Raw genomic sequence first — 17,931 nt, 5'->3', positions numbered from 1 at the left:
TGTAATTATTTTTATATTTCATTGCTAGATTTTGAGGTGGTTTTTTTTTTTTTCTGGTTTGGTGGTAGTGGTGGTAGTGTGTGTGATACTAGAACTCTGTGCTGGAATGAGGCTTTGCAAACTCCAGGATTTATTTGGGCTTTCCAAGTACAATCCTCTGTTCCAGATCTTGGAGGTGAGCAATCATATTACATTTCAGGCAAACTAGGAGAAGAAGAGGAAAAAGAGGATTTCTTTCCACTTTTGCTCAATAAACATTTATTGGTCCAGCATTTTTTGGCATGCTTGCTAAGTCTCGCACTTTCAGAAGCACTGGCTAGAACAAGACACAAAGATAAGAGAAATTGAGTTTGTGCCTTGAAGCAACTCATAGTTTAGTGGGAAGATGCTGATGCCCACAGATTGCTACCATGTGTGCTATGAAGGGCATGGGCACTGGAGCTACACGGGCACAGGTAAGGAAGACACCTCAACCTGGTTCCTTGGGTAATGTCCAGGAGAGTGTGTTTTTTTTGTTGGGAGCCTGCTCGACTCTCCCTCCTATTATATTCTGCCTTCAGATATCCTTGAAGGTTACAAATCCCTTTATTTTATCCCTCAGTTTTTCAACTCTGACAAATTTTTTTTTTAACAATGACTCCTTAAAAAAGGAAGAATTCTGCAGTTGGGCAATAGAGGCAGGGCAGGAATGCCAGTGGAAATGGTGGTTAAACAGTTTTATATATGTTAGGAATTGAGTACACACACACATATGTATACACTCGTGTGTGTGTGTGTGTGTGTGTTCTATGGTTTGAATGTGTTCCCCAAATTCCATGTGTTGGAAATTTGGTCTTAAAAGCTGCAGTGTTGAGAAGAGGGACCCTTGGGAGGTGGTAGGGTCCTGAGAGCTCTTCCCACATGAATGTATGAATCTAGTCATGAGTTAAAAGATGGATGGGTTGTGGGAGAGTGGCTTTGTTATGAAAATGGAGTCTCAATGGCTCCTTTGCTCTGTCTCACCATGTGATGTTCTCGAAGTGTCTTTATGCAGCTGTAGCAAGAAGGCACTCTCCAAGGTCAGCGCTGGGTGCTAGGACATTCCCACCTCCAGAACTGGGAGTCAAATAAGCCACTTCTTAAAAAAAATTAATTACACAGTCTTTGGTATTTAGTATAGGAACAGAAAACGGGCCATGACAAGAGGAGTGAAGGGACCTCCCAGAGAGGAGCTATTGTTTAGGATTCAGTCCAAGGGTGAGGTTCTGGTGATGAAGCAGGGTTGGCCAGGACTCCCTGTTAGTTCAGATCTTTTATCTGAACTCTCAGATGAATGGTAAAGTTCTGGAGCCATAATTCAGTCTGTGCTTCTGCAAAGTAGAAGAGTATTGAAAAAAACAAAAAACTGGGCTGGGGATTTAGCTCAGTGGTTCGGTGGCCTGCCTTGCAAGGGCAAGGACCCGAGTTCAATCCCCGGTACCAAAAAAAGAAGAGTACTGAAGACCCTGGTGTTAGACACTGTTATGAATGGTATCATCTCTGTATTCCACTGAGAATCCAAGCAGAGCCATTTGTTTCCTCAAATATATCTACAGACATGTTACATTTTCACTCACACATTTGTGTTTTCAATAAAGTACAATAATACATAAAAAACCCACCATATATAAAAATTAACTCAAAATGAGTAAAAATTGTACATAAACCTAATTGTTAAAGCTAACCCTATAAAACTCTTAGAAGTCTGAAGTTTAGGATTAAGTAATAGTTTCTTAGACACAACACCAAACACATCAAATGAAAAAAAAAATATATAAGTTGATTTCAACTAATCAAAAGCTTTTGTGTTTCAAAGGACACAATTATGACAATGAAAAGACAACTCATACAATGATATAAAATAGTTGCGAGTTGTATATCTGGCAAGGAAAGCATGTTCAGAATATGCAGAGGACACTTAGAACTAAGAAAAAAATGATAACCCAATTTTTCATATGGGCAATGAGTTTAAATAGACATTTTTCCAAAGAAGATAAAAGTGGCCAATACACACATGAAAAGATGCTCAAAGTCAATCATCAAGGAAATGCAAATGAAAACCATAATGAGATATGTGCTCATACTAATCAAATGAAAAACTAAAGAAAGGCAGATAATAATAAGTGTTGGCAAGGGTGTAGAGGAATCGAACGCGCACGAATTGGTGGTGGGAATATAACATGGTACACACACTGGGGTGAGCAGTTTGCTTATTCCTCAAAAATATAAGCATAGGATCACCATATAATCCAGCAATTCTGCTTATAAGAGAAACAAAGACATATGTATACATAAAGACTTGTACACAAATGTTCATAGCAATAATTTTCAATTTAGTCAAAGGGTGGAAACAGTGCAAATGTCCATCAACTGAAAAAAAAATATGGATCTAATGTAGTAAATCCATACAGTGGAATATTAGTCAGCCATAAAAAGGGCAGAAGTGCTAACACATACTACAACATAGATGAGCTTCGAAGACATTATGCTAAAAGATGTCACACACAAAAGGCCACTTATGGTATGATTTAGTTTATACAAAATTTTGTGAATATGAGAAACCACAGAAATAGAAAGTAGATTGGTGATTGCTGATGGTTGGGGGTACGACAGTAAGGAATAGAGAGTGGCTATTAGTGGGACTGTGGTGTGGTTGGGGGTGTGGATATATTCTGCAATTAGAGGGTGTGATGGCTGCACAACTGTGTGAATAGCCTTAAATCACCGGACTATATGTTTTCAAAGGCAAATGTCATGGTATGTGAATCATATCTTAATAAAGCTGCTTAAAAAACAGATTGCACAGCACTACACCCAAGAGGGGGTGTGCAGAGGCTGCCAGCTGTTCCCTTATCAGAGGGTGATCCAGTTAGGTAGCACTCCTTTGTCAGTTTCCAGAGACCTTTGATTTATTTTGCTTCTTTCCTTCCCCAGAAGTGAGCAGCTGCAGACTGCTCTCTAGCACAGGGTGAGGTTTTCATTAGAATAAGCAGAAATAGCATCCCACCTACTGAAGAGCTGTCATCAAGGCTCCGATTACTTTTTCTTTTAAAAAAAATATTAAGTAAATACAGATTCTCCAAAAGAAACTCTGACATTTGATTGGATGGTAATCAGGTCAGTGACTTTTTTCTTCAGTGGTGGTCGGCAGACAGCGGGTGGTCCTCAAGTAGCCAGTAAGTCAAGTGTCAGCCCCTTCCCTGTCCCTGGGGAGGGGATGAGTGAGGCTGAAGCAGGGTGTAGCCTGTGCTGAGCTGGGGGTAACCTCAGAAGCTCCAGGGGACCATTACCATGTGGGGATGTGAGCCCGCCCTCCTCAGCCCTTCCTGGTTTCAAACATAGAAGTTGGACATCTGAAGTTTTCATGCAAAGATCTTCATTATTTTTAAATGTTGGCAACTCAAAAAAATTGTTAAATTAAAATTATGGGCATAGGACAAACAAGACATTTGTGGGCTGAGTTCCACCATACACCACAACCATGTAACCAATGAATGCTACATAGGTGGTCTCGGTCCTGGTTCTTTTGTGCAGTTAACATTAAAATTGTGAATCAGAGAATCAGTGTTGAAACTTGAAGTTAATCTAATTTAACCTCCTACTTCTACCTCCTACTAGAAAGAAATGGTAAATTTCTTTCTAAAAGAGATAGGTATTCTGCATCTAAAGAAGTAAATAATTCCAGCCAGAAATGTGCAGTTCCCTTGTTGGCATCTCATTTAAAAAACTGAGGTGTGGGGAGTTAGGTAAAGAGATGGAGGGAGAGGTAGGTTGAAGATAGCAGACCTAAGATATAAAACAGAGAGGGGCTTCCGTGTTCGAACTCAGGACCTTGCATTTGCAAGGCAGGTGACGACACCACTGAGCTAAATCCCTGGCCCTACACTTTTTTTAAAAGTAGTAAACTAAGATACATACACTTCAAACTGCTTGCTCAGAGACACATCTAACATTGGTGGCCAAGTCCTAGTGTTAATTTTCCTTTCATTGGGCCAAGAGACTCTACCAAGAGACTCAGTAGTACTCGCTTCTTGAGAGATATGAAGATTAAGAGAAAGACATAAACAGAAGCTGCTGTTCATTGGACTTTGTGAGCAACCTTAATTCAGCAATGAGATAACTAACAGACACTGTCTACACAGAGCCAAGTAGAGATTAGTCAGCATGGTGGAGCTGGAGTTGTCAGGAGCCATGGACAACTCACTCTGAGAGCTCCCATCTTCCTTGTAACCGCCCCCATGGGTGCTAACTGTTCAGTCAGTCAATGTGTGATTTGCTTCCTCTTCCCCTCTGAGGAAGATGTGGGCACCATGGCAGGTGGCAGGAGGACAAGGAGGAGAAATGAAGGAATGAGAATTCAGTTCCTAAACAACTGAAAGCTGCACGTTCCATGAGTTGACTTGGACTGTTTTGTCTCCAGGAACAAAGACGAATCAGGACCCCACAAATGTGCCAAGAAGAGCCTGAGGGATGGTGCACTCGGCTTGCACTGTGGAGGGTTTGCACTTTTCCCCCTTGGTCCAGCACCCCACACAGCTTTGAGGAGCTGAAGTAGGAGAGAGAACCCAGCAGTAACAGTGACCTCTTATTAAATGCAGAGATAGTTATGAGTCACAGGAAAAGTCAACAACAGCCTCAGTTCCGGTAATCATCAAGCTTTTTTTCAGCATTTACACGTGGTTTTTCACTTTAATTACACAGTTGCCCTCACAATATTGAAATGATAGACTGGAACATGATTGCTTCAGTAGGGGAGCAGAGCTTTTGAGTTTCATCATTCAAGGGAGCCAAGTGCAAAATTTCAGCCTGTCTCTCCTCTAAGTGTGGTTGGGAACCTTCAAAACCTTTTGTGTGAATTCCAGGAGGGAAAATAGTCTGGCATATTCTGACAAGCATCTCTTCAAGAAGCCCAAGCCGCTGCTGTGGGGTTGTCATGGCAACAAACATATACACCATTTACACATCAGCTTCTGAAATGAGCATCAAACAGCAAAGCCTTTCTGGTGGGGTGGGATGGGCTGGGAGGGAAGGGGTGGGTCATCCATGCAGCCAAACCAAGAGATGTTTTGGTCTTCTGTGGTGTTCTGCCCCCTTCCATTGTGTTGGATCTACAACCCCAGGGAAATTCAGAGGTCCCTCCCCACTCTGTAGAAAGTCTCTATCACCAAAGTGACTTTCAATTCCTTTTCAACTCCTGCTTATTATTTGATGCTAAACAATATTACAGTAATGGGGAAATAAAGGAAGTTGCTGTCATGCTTATTTTTTCCCAAAGTCAATTCCCTAATTTTCTCTGGAGGTTTTATGGGGTTCTCTCATATAATGGAGAAGAAGGTAGAGTAGGGGTTCTTTCTCAGGCTTACAGAAAGTGAAGTTATTCACAATTGGAAAGCTTGCCCTTGAAAATGCAGCTCTAAAAATAAGTAATAAATAGCTATTCACTGCAGTAGTCCCAGAGGAATAGGGCACTGACAATAGAATGGAATTCATAATATGGAAAAAGCATACAATGTTGAAAAATTTAGACTGAGTGGAGGCTGGATACCTGAAGGTAAATCTCAGCAATTTAAGGTAGGGAACAAGGATGGAATGTCTCCCTTCCATTAGTCTTGAGGTGAAACCACAGGAAGTCTATTCATGAGCAGTAAAATTAGCTGTATGTTCAATTTTCATGACATTTGCTATTGCAATAACCATTCCACAGCATGACTTAATTGCTGCTAGAACACCTAAGAGGATTGGAAAAGAAAGAAAATAAAATACAGTACTTGATCATTGAATGACAGAATGCTCACGAATCTGGGAACATTTAGCAACTAGAGATAGAGTTAGCATCACAAGCAAGGCACGACTAAAAGTCCTATGTCTGACGATGACAAGCTTCCCTCAACTGATTCGTCACCTTCCTCCCTTTTAGCATCGTGAGCGTTCATCAAATAAAATCTCACAATGCTCCCAACTCTGCTTTTCTGTCTTGTAAGGAAAATGTACTACTTCCATTTTTAATTCTGATGTCTCTAAATGAATTAAGAAAACCTGAAGAAGAAAGATTCTCTTACAGTCTATATCTTTTTGAGAATTCACCTTCTGGGTATTATACTGAGACTTGGTGTATTGACAGGAGGTAGGGAAAAGAACTAAACAAAACAGCCTGCCTCTGCTTGAGACTGCAAACTGGCACCTGGCCAGCTGGCAGACCCTCTGGGGGAACACAGTGTCTGGCCTAGTCTTAACGGAAATGGCATTAAGGGCCAGGCAAAGCCTGTTCTATGATGTTTTACGTCTGCCCTGCCCATTTAGTTATGTCACCTGCTCCAAAGACTTGAGTTCAAAATTCACATGAATTTGTGATGCTCCTCAGCTGCTCACAAGCAACTATTTATATCAAGTCCTTTCTTCAAGATCGAACTCAGGCATCACAAAATCTTGCCAAGCAGTCATCTCTCCAGGATGTGCCCACCACACTTACCCAGTGCCTTTTTGGCCTTGTTTGTTCTATAACATGGTCATTATGCAAACAGTCACAAATGGTGAACTGCAGTGCTGGGCTGTGGCATGTGGCTCCTGCGCTTTCACCCAGGCTGTGGTGTCGTAACTCAGAATCCCTCATAGATTAGCAATAGGCACAGGTGCAAGAAGCAATTGGGTGAAAGGCAGGCTCTGATATGGCCCGGGAATTTGCACTGGTTTCAAAAGAAAACCTAAAAGTTATGAGGTCTTTAGAACCCTTCACATCTGAAATTGTTTGGGGGTGGGTTTAAAATTGGTATTTTGCTTCTTAGACTACTTTATTTTTTATTTTTGGTATCAGGGATCAAACTCAGGTCCTTGTGCTTTCTAGGCAGGTGGCGGAATCACTGAGCTAAGTCCCCAGCCCTCCTTAGGCTATTTTAAATGCATATTTCTGCTTAGAACTCCCAAGTAATGCAGCTGTCAACACACAGGTTGAGCTTGTAAGTATCACTAATTTCACCTAGGGAAGCTGTAGGATTGACGTTAAGTATTCAGTGACTATGTGAGCTTCCTAGGGCTGTAGTACATCCTTGCCTATTTCAATTAGTCTGAAATGTTTGATGTTGCCTTTAACACAACAAACAAGCCTGAAACCCTTAAAGCTAAAAAGTGGCACCACCTTGTGGTCAATACCCAGAGTGCTTAAATTAACGTTGTGATTTCTTTTTTTCATTTAAAAAATGTATTTATTTTTATTAGTACATGTTTGCAGTATATGTTTACGTTTCTTGTGCGGAGTTAGTACATGTATGTAACACAGCTTAATTCCTTTCTTCATCTCCTCCTCCTCCATCTCTTGACCCCCCTCTTCCCATTTGAGAAAGATCTATTGCCCTACTTCCTACGATTTATTTTGCTCTTTACATATAATTTGGGTTTCTCATATAAGAGAACTCAGTAATGTCCAATTTATTTCATTTTATACGGTCTCAAGGTACATCTATTTTCCTATAAATGACACAAGTTTATTTTTCTTATGGCAGAGTAGTATCCCATTGTGTGTAAACATAACATTTTCTTTGTCCATTCATTTGTTGATGGACATATAGGCTGCTTCCAAATTTTAGATATTATGAATTGTGCTGCTGCAACATGGGTGTGCATGGATCACTGTAGCAGGATGCCTTTTTTTTTTTTTTTTTTTAATGCTGGCAATGAACCCAAGGCCCATGCATGCTAGGCAAGCATTCTTATCAGTGAGCTACATCCCCAGCCCTTTGCAATAAAATATTTTTAACTCTCTCAAAAAGATATACAGAAGGAAAATAGTTGGATCAAATGGAATTTCTAGTTTTAGCTTTCTGAGCAATCTTCATACTAATTTCCCCAGTGATTGTACTTGTTTACATTCCCACCAACAATGTAGAAAGGCTTCTTTTCAACACAGCCTCATCGACATTTCTTATTATTTGATTACTTGATGGTAGCCATTCTAAGGTATGATGGAATCACAGTGTTGTTTTCATTTTCATTTCTCAAATGACCAGTGAGGTTGAACATTCTCTCATGTATTTACTGACCATTTGTTCTTCTTCTGTGAAGTTTCTGTTCATTTCACTTGCCCAGTTTTTGATTGAGTCTTCTATTTCTGGAGCTCTTTTTGGGGTTCTTCATGCAGTCTAGATGTCAGTCCTCTGTTTGAGGAATAGCTTGCAAAAAATGTTTTTTTCCCATCTCTAAATTTTCTTTTCACTCCAATGGTTATTTCTTTTGCTATGCAGAACCTTTTAAATTTGTGTCCTTTGATTTAGGCCCTAGTGTTTCACATAAATAAGTATCAACTATGAAAATAATCAGCTATGTGGACAGGACGGTATGAACATGTTAATTCTAGTGAAAACTTAAAAAGAAGCGTCAATAGGTTTCAGTACATTTTCATTATGAGGTGTGATAACTACTATATTAAAACTCTAGTTTTTGAAGAATTTTTATTATCATAAGGATACTGGATAACATATTCATTGAAAGAAGACTATCAAAATTGTATACATACTATTGTTTTATATCAATATTTATTTATTGCTAAACCCTAGAAATGATATTTTGGCTCGATGAAAGAACACTGTTAGTTATATGTGCTATGTAAAATTTAAATTTCCTGCTACTTGGAGATAATACTTCAGATTTATACAGAAACTATTAAACAAGAGTGCTCTGCAAGCACAGGGCTGGCAGACACTGAGACTCATGACAGTGAGGTCTCCTTAGGGTGAGAAATAGGAAATCCACAGAGCGTTTAAAAATGGCAGGAAGAGATAAGGAAGTCCATTCCATAAAAGAGCAAAAGATCTTTAGAACTTACACTGAATTTCTGAGAAAAAAAATTGTCTTGCTCTTTTAAGAATACGATTAAAATAAAAGTTGGATGCTGGAATTGATAAGACCAGACAAATTAAAGAAAACGCATTCAAGTTTTCAAAAGTATTTCCTGTGATGTGATGAGCATGCAGATTCCAACACAGCTTTGAAAAGATGGCTTCTGGACTTGGAGGAGACCCAAAAGGCCAAAACAGAGCTCTGTTTTATTTGTGGTTTAATTACAGTTTTCTAAAACTGAATTATAAGTGTATTTACCTTGTAATTGTGGGGGACTGGAAGTCAGAGAGGTTGCTGGATTTTCTGAATCCCAGAGTTTTTGGTTTTTTTTTAAGAGTATTGTGCTCAGCAAGATGGTTTTATAAATGAATGCTACTTATTGGTAAAACTAAAGAATAAACAGAAACATAAAGAGCTCCATGTTATATAATCATTTAGGGTGATTGTGTAGAGAAAAGAGGAAAATCTGCTTCTAGTTTTTGTTGTATTTTGCTGTTAGGTATGCATTTTGCCTCACATAGAAAGGAAATGTTGAGGTCTCATTAGTTTATGATAATACAGAGGCAGCTAAAGTTTACCTTCATTAAGCAGATCAAAAATAGAGCACTGAGGGCAAACTAAAGTGATTAAATTTCTAAAGTACTTTGGAAGCTCAGTACACGAATGATTGAGTCACTAATTACAAATCCTTCCTGTTTATCCTTCAAAGCAAGAAGTCTGAGAATTTCTAGAAAGCAGTCCTTTGATACTCTCCTGGGTTGCTGTACATTTGCCTTCTCTTTCTCTGTAATATATTTAAGGTAGAAAAAAATTATATATACTTTTCAATAAATCATTCGTGTGAATTCCAACATATGAACTGTCTCGCAATTTCTTTAAATTGGTGACCGTTTATTGCAAAATGAAGATCACTGTGTTCTTGCAAAACCGGGACAAATTTAAAGAGAATAGAAAAAGGGAAAGTTCAAGGGTAGAATCAGGAATTGCTTCTGAAAGGAAGTTGGCAGGAGATAAGTAGCCGTAGCCTGGGGGAAAGGAGTGCCCTGCTGTTTTCCAGCAGCTAGGACTGGAGGAGGACTGTGTGTCCTCTCCTCAGCCCTGAGGCCCCGGGTGGGTCCGTGTGGTGACATTCCTGGCCCCATAGGCCCTGAAAGAGGAGGCCCTAAAGTCCCACTCAGGCAAGTGGCATGTGCTGTGTTAAGTGGTTGTTCATTTTTTTTTTAAACAGTAAATCAGAAATGTATGACCCTCATACATTTTATTTTTAAAATAGAAGTAAAAGAAGAACTTGGATGCTTCTGTACAGCTGACAAAACGTTTCAATAGGCATTATCTTAACCCAAGGACTCTGTAGGGTAATTGACGCTCCTGATTTTGCTGACCAAGCAGCTGAAGCCCAAAGAAGCCAAGCGCAGTGCACAGGACATGAGCTCAAGAGTCCCCAAGCTTGCCCTGCTGCGGGCCCCCACAGCAGGATTCCATGTGAAGTGCAAACAGGAAATCTAGCAGTAACATTCACAGAGGATCAGGGTTAGGACCTAACTGCAGACCTGCCACACACTGGTCCCTATTTCCTGTGCAGCTTGGAAGGAAGGAAAGAAAAGTGTTCAAGGTTTCAAATAGGTCACCTGCCTTGGCATGGCCATGTGACAGGTGGCCAAGTACAGGTGAGCCCTTTGGTTGTGGAGAATCTGAGATCCTTGTGAGGTGGGCAGCTGCCTCAGGTGCACAGTGGGCCCCTCCCCGGGTGCAGTGGGGGAGCCCTGGCCACCCAGTTCTCTAGTTTTGTCAGATTTTACCAATATGGGGTAGGAAGAGGCAAGTTCTGTGGGGCCACCAAGAATTCCGGGGGACTCAGAGAGGACAGAGGTGACCTGGTGCACAGAAGTCCAGCCCTTGCCAGCATAGAGTGGAGGAGGACAGGGGTGGTTGCTAGTGTGCTCGGGTTTCTTTATGCAGTGGTCCCCAACACCCTCACCTCCGTTGAAAAGGACTTGGGAACACAGGGTAGATTCAAAGTACAGCATAGGCAGATCATACATTGTCACCCTGACACCCCAACTCCAGAGCTGTGTGCAGTTTATCTGGGCCCAGACTTTGTAACTGGCAAGGAAGAGAAAGGTAGATCTGCCACACAACACAGGAGTCCTGAGGGACCAGCTGATTTGAATCCGAGTCCTGCTCCTAGCAGAGACAACTGTTCTGGACTTGTAAAGAAGCAACTTTGAATCTTGGCCCTTTAAATTTTGCCTATTAGTGACCGTGTGACCCTCAGTAAGTTCGTTAACTTCCCAGAGTCCGGCAGTCCTCCCCTGACAAATGGATATAATTACTGACCTCATAGGGTTGGCATGAGGACACAGGGACCCTCCTCAGTAAGCGACAGATGTCCCCTCATGTTTCTTTCTCTCCAAACCTCGGTGCCCACACAAGAAAAAGGGCAAACACAGTAATGCAGATCCTTCCAACTTCATGGGCTGTGTAAGTCTCCCATTGGAGACTGCATGTGACACCACTTCTAACCACAGAATCCGAATTTTAATCAGGTTAATATATGAGGAGTCTCCATCATCCTGTCTATATCGGCACCAGGAAGTGGGCGATACTGGACTTGATCTGATGGGAGAAGAAGTCCAGGAAGGCCCTGAGGGTAGGCCTCTGTCAGGGCGGGGGCCGCTGGTGACGGAGGCACCAGAGACAGAGAGGTGGCCCTCAAAGGTGCACTGAGGAAAGGGGTGGACACTATTGACAAACTTCTGGCCCAGGCAAAAAGGAACGTGTGGGCGTTGATAGGTTGCAAGGTCTGACTCACGTCCCCTGGTGATCAGGGGACACTAGAAAACCAGTCCTGTGTCCTGATCTGGACACCAATAGCCACCATGGTCCTTCAGATACTGTGCAGTGACGTGGGGCTGTGGTGCAGAGAGGACGAAGAAAAATGTGAGCTCTAACTCTGCAGGTTATGCTTTTCATCTTAAAACCAGACAGACTCATTTTAACTGCTACGAAGAAATAAAAGAGAATCTAATTTTTGCCCTTTAGGGGAATTAAAATGCTATCTCAGTTAAAAAATGGTTAAAAAAAATAGTTAAACTGCATGATTTCCTTAAGAAGTCAAGATACTCTGTTACCCTTTTCTGAGTGCAGGATGTTATTGTTTTAGATGTAAAACACAGAATTTTAACAGGTGTTAAGTAGAGAAAATGGAGTGGGAGAACAGGGCAGCCAGAGAGCTCTTCAACCCGGGCAGGACTCCAGGACCCGACAACTGTCTGAATCTCCTTCTCAACAGGACATCTCTTTCCTCTCTTCCAACCCTGGGCTTCTACATCCTCACCTCCTGTTCTTCCACTGGGGAAAAGCACTCTGTGTTGTGGGCAGGTTCTGTGATTGCATACAGAGTCAGAGAAAAAAATGTAGCGTCAAGAACTGGCCGCGGGCACTTTGAGCCCTGATCTTCGGCTGCTGAGTGAACTGTCCCTGAGTAATTCCCGGCGACAATTTTCCTGTACACATAAGATGTTGTGGGACTCCAGAGGTGTTCCGAGCTCCTGACTTGCCTGCAGCTTCCTCTGAGAGGGGACCAGATTCACATATAGAATTAGAGATGCCCTAGAATCAGGGGGTATCCAGGATCCTGTCTCCTTTTCTTTTTTCTTCCTGACCGTAAGTACTTTTGCTTTACCATGCGCAGGCCCAGAAGCAACATGGCCAACTGATCATAGACTAAAATCTCAAGAACTAGGAGCCAATATAAACCCTTTCTTTTCAAAAGTTGATTATGTCAGGTGGGAACACTGGGGTCTCTTCCATTCCATTCTATACGGGAGGGTGAGTACCAAGCCACTCACTCCCAGGCACAAGAATATTCCTGGTGCCTCCCCAACCAGGCCCCAATGGAACCACCCTGGAAGGAAGTGGGAATGTTTCCAAGTCACACTGCAATAGGAGAGGGGCAAGAGGAGCTCCCCCTCACAGAGCATGTGAGCTACACTGTTCTGACCATGCGCGTACATACCCTCTCCAGATCACACTGACACTTTAGACAGCTGAGTAGCCATCTGGGGATGGAGAGGGCAACTAGGCATGGCTGGATAGTCACGAATATCAGCTTATATGACTAATAATGTGGATGTTTCAGTTCCCAATGCAACACAACCCACTTTACAATTATAATCAGTTGTTAGTATTTAAGTGAATCAGATTAGACACTTAGGAACTGTCCCAAAGTCTGCAGCCTTCATTTGGATTTGGCTGTACAGACATGGAATAGAGAGGGTTTTTTTTTGCTGTTTACTAACAGAAAAAGATACTCAGCTCGGTATAGTGGTGCATGCCTATAATTCCAGCTATATGAGAGGCTGAAGCAGGGGGATTGAAATTTCAAGGCCACCCTGAACAATTTAGCAAGACCCCCCTCTCAAAAAATAAAAAGGGCTGGAATGTAGGTCAGTGGTAGAGTGCTTGCCTAGCATGTGTGAGGCCCTGGGTTCAAACCCAGTACAAAAACAGAAAGCCAAAATGGATATTCAAGTTATATCATCAAATGAAATAGTAATAGTGTGAGTCTATGAAAAGAGTATATTTCGACTCTTTTAGCAATAAGGGGGATCTATGCTGCATGGGTGGGTGCTAGGAATTCTCTCTCTCTCTGTCTCTCTCGCTGGGCATCAGACCCAGAACCTTGTACATGCTAAGCATGTGTTCTATCCCCGAGCGACATTCTCAGCCCCAACTGTTTCATGTTTCTGTATTGTTTAATTTTTAGACAACAACAAAGATATCTTTGTATCAGATCAAAACAAAATCAAGATTTTTATATTTTATATTTTAGCACTACTGCTCAAGCTAACAGCTTTGACAACTGGTGTCTCTGTGTGCGTGTAATTGTGGGACTATTTTTAGATACATGTTTATAGCACATGATGTTTATATTCCTTGTGGGGAATTGCTGCATGGATCTTGATATTTCACAGTGTGGCCTGAACAAAGGCTAACATGACTCAAGATGTCTCCATTCACTACAACTTTCCTCACTTTCAACTTTACACAATAGTTTAGTGATTCTGAGGAAACCTGCTGTTCAGGTCATTTTCTATTCCTGGCCACAGATCAAGCTGTCATTCCAGTGATTAGCTCTTGGGGTCTTTAGATTCCTCCACAAACAACCAACCCAAGAATAAGAAAAGCTTCAAGCCAAGCTTGAAGTTCTCCAATCCCTCTGCAGTTTTCTTTGTCTTTTTTATTTTCATCTGTAGCATCTGTATTTGCTGCTTTTTCCCTTCCATCTCCTTTCTCTCCACACCTCAAGTTTATCTCCTTGGCTGGGGACAGCTAAAATTTCTGGGCAGATCCAGGTCCATACAAAGAGTTACTTTCTAATGCACAGAACCCCCCAAATTACCAAAGATCTCTAGTTTCCCATCATGTTTTTTGTTTTGTTTCTCCTTGACAGTAGAAGCTAGAACTGAACATTTGGCAGCAGCCCTCACAGATTCAATCACTGGGCAACAGCGGGGAAGGTAAGTCTTGGATGGAAGCACTTTTCCAGATGATGAGAGAAGAGGGAATGCTGTATTTGCATGTGTGAAAATGACTCTTACCCCAGTATAAACCACTGGGTTCCTAAAACAAAATACTCTCATAGTCTGTGACCAGCAGACCTCACTGCAAACAAGATGCAGAACTGGGGAGAAACCCAGGTTTGGGGGACCAGCTGCCTGGGCTGCAGTGGTTTAGTGGACACATTTAACAGATAGCTATACTGGAACCCAGGCACTAGCTGACCTAGGAAGAAATTTCAGAAAATGTTCATAAGGCTTCTTTTTTTTTTTTTTCCTCCTCCTCCTCTTCTTCCTCCTCCTCTTCCTCCCCCCTCCCCCTCCTCCTCCTTGTAATACTTGGGGTGACCTCATGGGTGACTTCCTAAATCTTTAAGCTTCTGGCTCTAGAGGAAACAGAAAGCTGAACAGAAGAATGTACTGGGTGTGGAGTGTGGAGGTGACAGCCTGAGCCAGCAAAGGTTGGCTGAGCCCGGGCCCTAAGAGAGCCAGGGTAGCAAGACACTGGGCCAGCAGGTAGGGAAAGGTGGCCATGTGGCTGCTGCCATCGTCTAGGACATGCAAGTGTCTGTGTCCACGATGTAAAGTGAGATCTGCTGGGACACAATTCCTGAGGCCCAGAGCCCAGAGGAGAAACCCGAGTGCGTTGGCTGAGCTTCGCAGAAGTGGAAGCTGATAGCCAGCCAGCCGCTCTGTAAGCTGATGCAGGCCTCCGTGAGTGGGCCATCTGCAGAGTGGATGGCCCTGCACAGACCTAGGTGCCCACACACTCTCTTTCCTGGGCCTCCTGAACCCCCAGCTCCTGCTGGGCACCGGCGCTCAGCCCCAGTTTCTTTCCTGGAGACGCCCAAGTACTCTGAAGAGATTCAAGAGTTCTGACCTCCTCCTGTGGACGGGTGAGACCCGGACGGCGGAGGATGGGAAGGTTCCTTTCGCTGTCACCCTGTCACCCCATCCACCATGCAGGGATGATCAGGGGGACTCAGACCCCTGCTTGACCAAGCCCCTTCCCCCTGGACACAATTAAGATTTCCACCATGCTGAGGCAGGAGATGGCCGGAGAAGCAAGAGGAAGCAATCACGTGGCCACGGGCAAGAAAGTCCCCAGGGACATCTTTGGGACAGCAGTGCTCCCTAATCTCAAGTGCATTTCGGCTTCGTGACAGTTTCCTTTTCAGTGGGACAGAGAACTTGCTCCTCTTCCTTGGCTGGGCCCAGCAGAGGGGACCCCTGCCCCCTCTCCCACCTGAGCTCCCTCAGATATGGGGTTCAGCTGTGACAAGAGTGGAGCCCTGGGGGCTGCATTTACTTGTGAGGGAAACTGTGTGGGGATCCGGGGGGGGCATACTCACCCCATTTCATTTCTTGGAGGAACAGGTGCATCTGCGTTACCCCTGCCTTGTGGTCAGCTGTGCAAGTCAGCTGGACACAGGGTGGATGTGAGCTGAGGAAGGGGTGCTGCCCTTTCCCCATGACAAGTGTCCTCAATGGCAAATCTTCATGTTGCCCCAAATCCATCACCAATTCCAAGCTTTCCGATCCCAACAGCTGCTACCACCATGCACCATATTTTGTATTTTGTATCTCTTAACCATTTCCAACAACACTGAGAGATTGATGTCATTATAATACCCACTTATGTGTCAAGAAGCCAGCATTAAGGACGTGGATGAATGCCCACAGATGGGCAGCAGAGTTGCAAAAGTGCAACTGAAAGCCAAACTGTCCGTTATCAAAGCTTAGGAACTTTCCAGGCTTGCTTTCCTTTAGCTGCCCTTGAGAGCTGACTAAAGAAAGAAAGGGACAGGGCTCCCAACCATCTGTGCTCTCTGTTCATCCCCATACCCTTCTTGGACTCTGCCACTGTCCCATCCCATAGGAAGTCCAGGCAGTCTCTCTCTGTGGCTCTGCCCGCCTCTTCACATGGGTGGGTCTCAGTTAAGCAGTTTGGTGTGGACTCCAAGGCTCCCAATGAGCCAGTCCCTCAAGGATCACGCTTGGGTCTTTGCAGTGACCCAGCCTCATTTCCTGGTGGCCTCATTTAAAATGCAGATGTCTCTGAGAAGCACAGTGCATTCTGGCTCTCATACCTTGGGTCCACCATTTACCATACCACACAACCATGGATTGGAAAATAAAGGCTTAGTTACAGACTCTGGGAGTGATAGGAAATAGTGAGGGAAACTGGGAGAGGTGAAGCTCAGGAACCATTGTGTCAGTATGAATATAGGTCTTTGTGGTCGTTCTGTTGTGCTGGGGATCGAATGCAGGGCCTCATGCATGCCAGGCAAGTGCCCTACCACTGAGCTACATTCTCTGCCTGAATATAGTTTTGATTGCACTCAAACTTTCATCGAGCACCCTCAGTGCTAGGCATCTTGCTAAGGGTTATAGCCAAACAGAGCATGTTGCAAATGAATTCCTGCCCGGAGAGATAGGAATATGGACATTTAATAATATTATGGGGACAGTTATCTTGAAAAATGTCATTTTTAGATGCTCTTACCAAAATAGTTAGGGTTAAGTGTTATAAAGTCTGTCATTTATTTTATAATATTTCAGTGAGAAAAGAGATGAGGCCAGCAGGATAAAATGCTGACGTTATTAAGCTTAAGTGATGGGTATATGGGACTCACTATGCTATTTTCTCTACCTTTCTTAACATTTAAATTTTTTCATGAAAAAGTAAAGGAAAACAAGGCTTTTCAGTTGCTCCAAAATCCAGACTCTGTTCCAAGGATAACATTGGGCTTATAGTAAACAGAATTCCAAGAAGGTCCCATGATTCTTGCCCCTGGTGTGCATGGCCTATATGGCGCTGTCAACTTGGGTGTCCAAAAGACTTGGGCGTGAACAATGGGAACTTTTGCTTCCATGGTTAGATTAGGTTTTACCGAAAAGATGAAGGAATTTTGGCAGATGTAATTAACATCCCTGACTAGTTGACTTTGAGCTAGTCTGAAGGGAGATTAACCTGGTAGGCCTGACCCTGTCAGATGAGCCCTTCAAAGGAGCAACTGCAAGCAACAAAATCCCTGTGGCCATGAAGAAGCAAACTTCTGGGTGGAGTGGGCCATCAGGCAGGGAACAGAGGGTTGCCTTTAGCAGCTGAGGGCCTCCAGCCTAAACCATTGGGAACTGCATTCTGCCAGTGACCTCTGGGTTTAGGAAAAGATTCTGAGCCTCATGTGAGACAGCAGCCCAGGCGACCCCTTGTTCTCAGCACCACAAGACCAGTGAGTTAGCAGGGGACCCAGTTAATTCATGTCTGGATTCCTGGCTTGTGGAAACTGGGAGGTGATAAATACATGCTGTTTTAAGACAGTAAATTTGTGATTTATTATGAAACAACAAAACATAGACACAGCTTTAATGCAAACAAGGTGATACTCATTTGTTAGAAAGAGCAGCCTGGGCACCATATAACCAGGGATGGGGAGCCAAGGCCTGATCCCCTTGGCAGGACAGAGAGAGCTGTGATGGATTAGTGATATCTACATAGGAACAGAAGTCACAACATGAA

This window comes from Fukomys damarensis, unplaced genomic scaffold (assembly GCF_012274545.1).
Source record: "Fukomys damarensis isolate Sample0158 unplaced genomic scaffold, DMR_v1.0_HiC HiC_scaffold_10, whole genome shotgun sequence".
Classification (NCBI taxonomy): domain Eukaryota; kingdom Metazoa; phylum Chordata; class Mammalia; order Rodentia; family Bathyergidae; genus Fukomys; species Fukomys damarensis.
Note: the sequence above shows the minus strand (reverse complement) of the source record.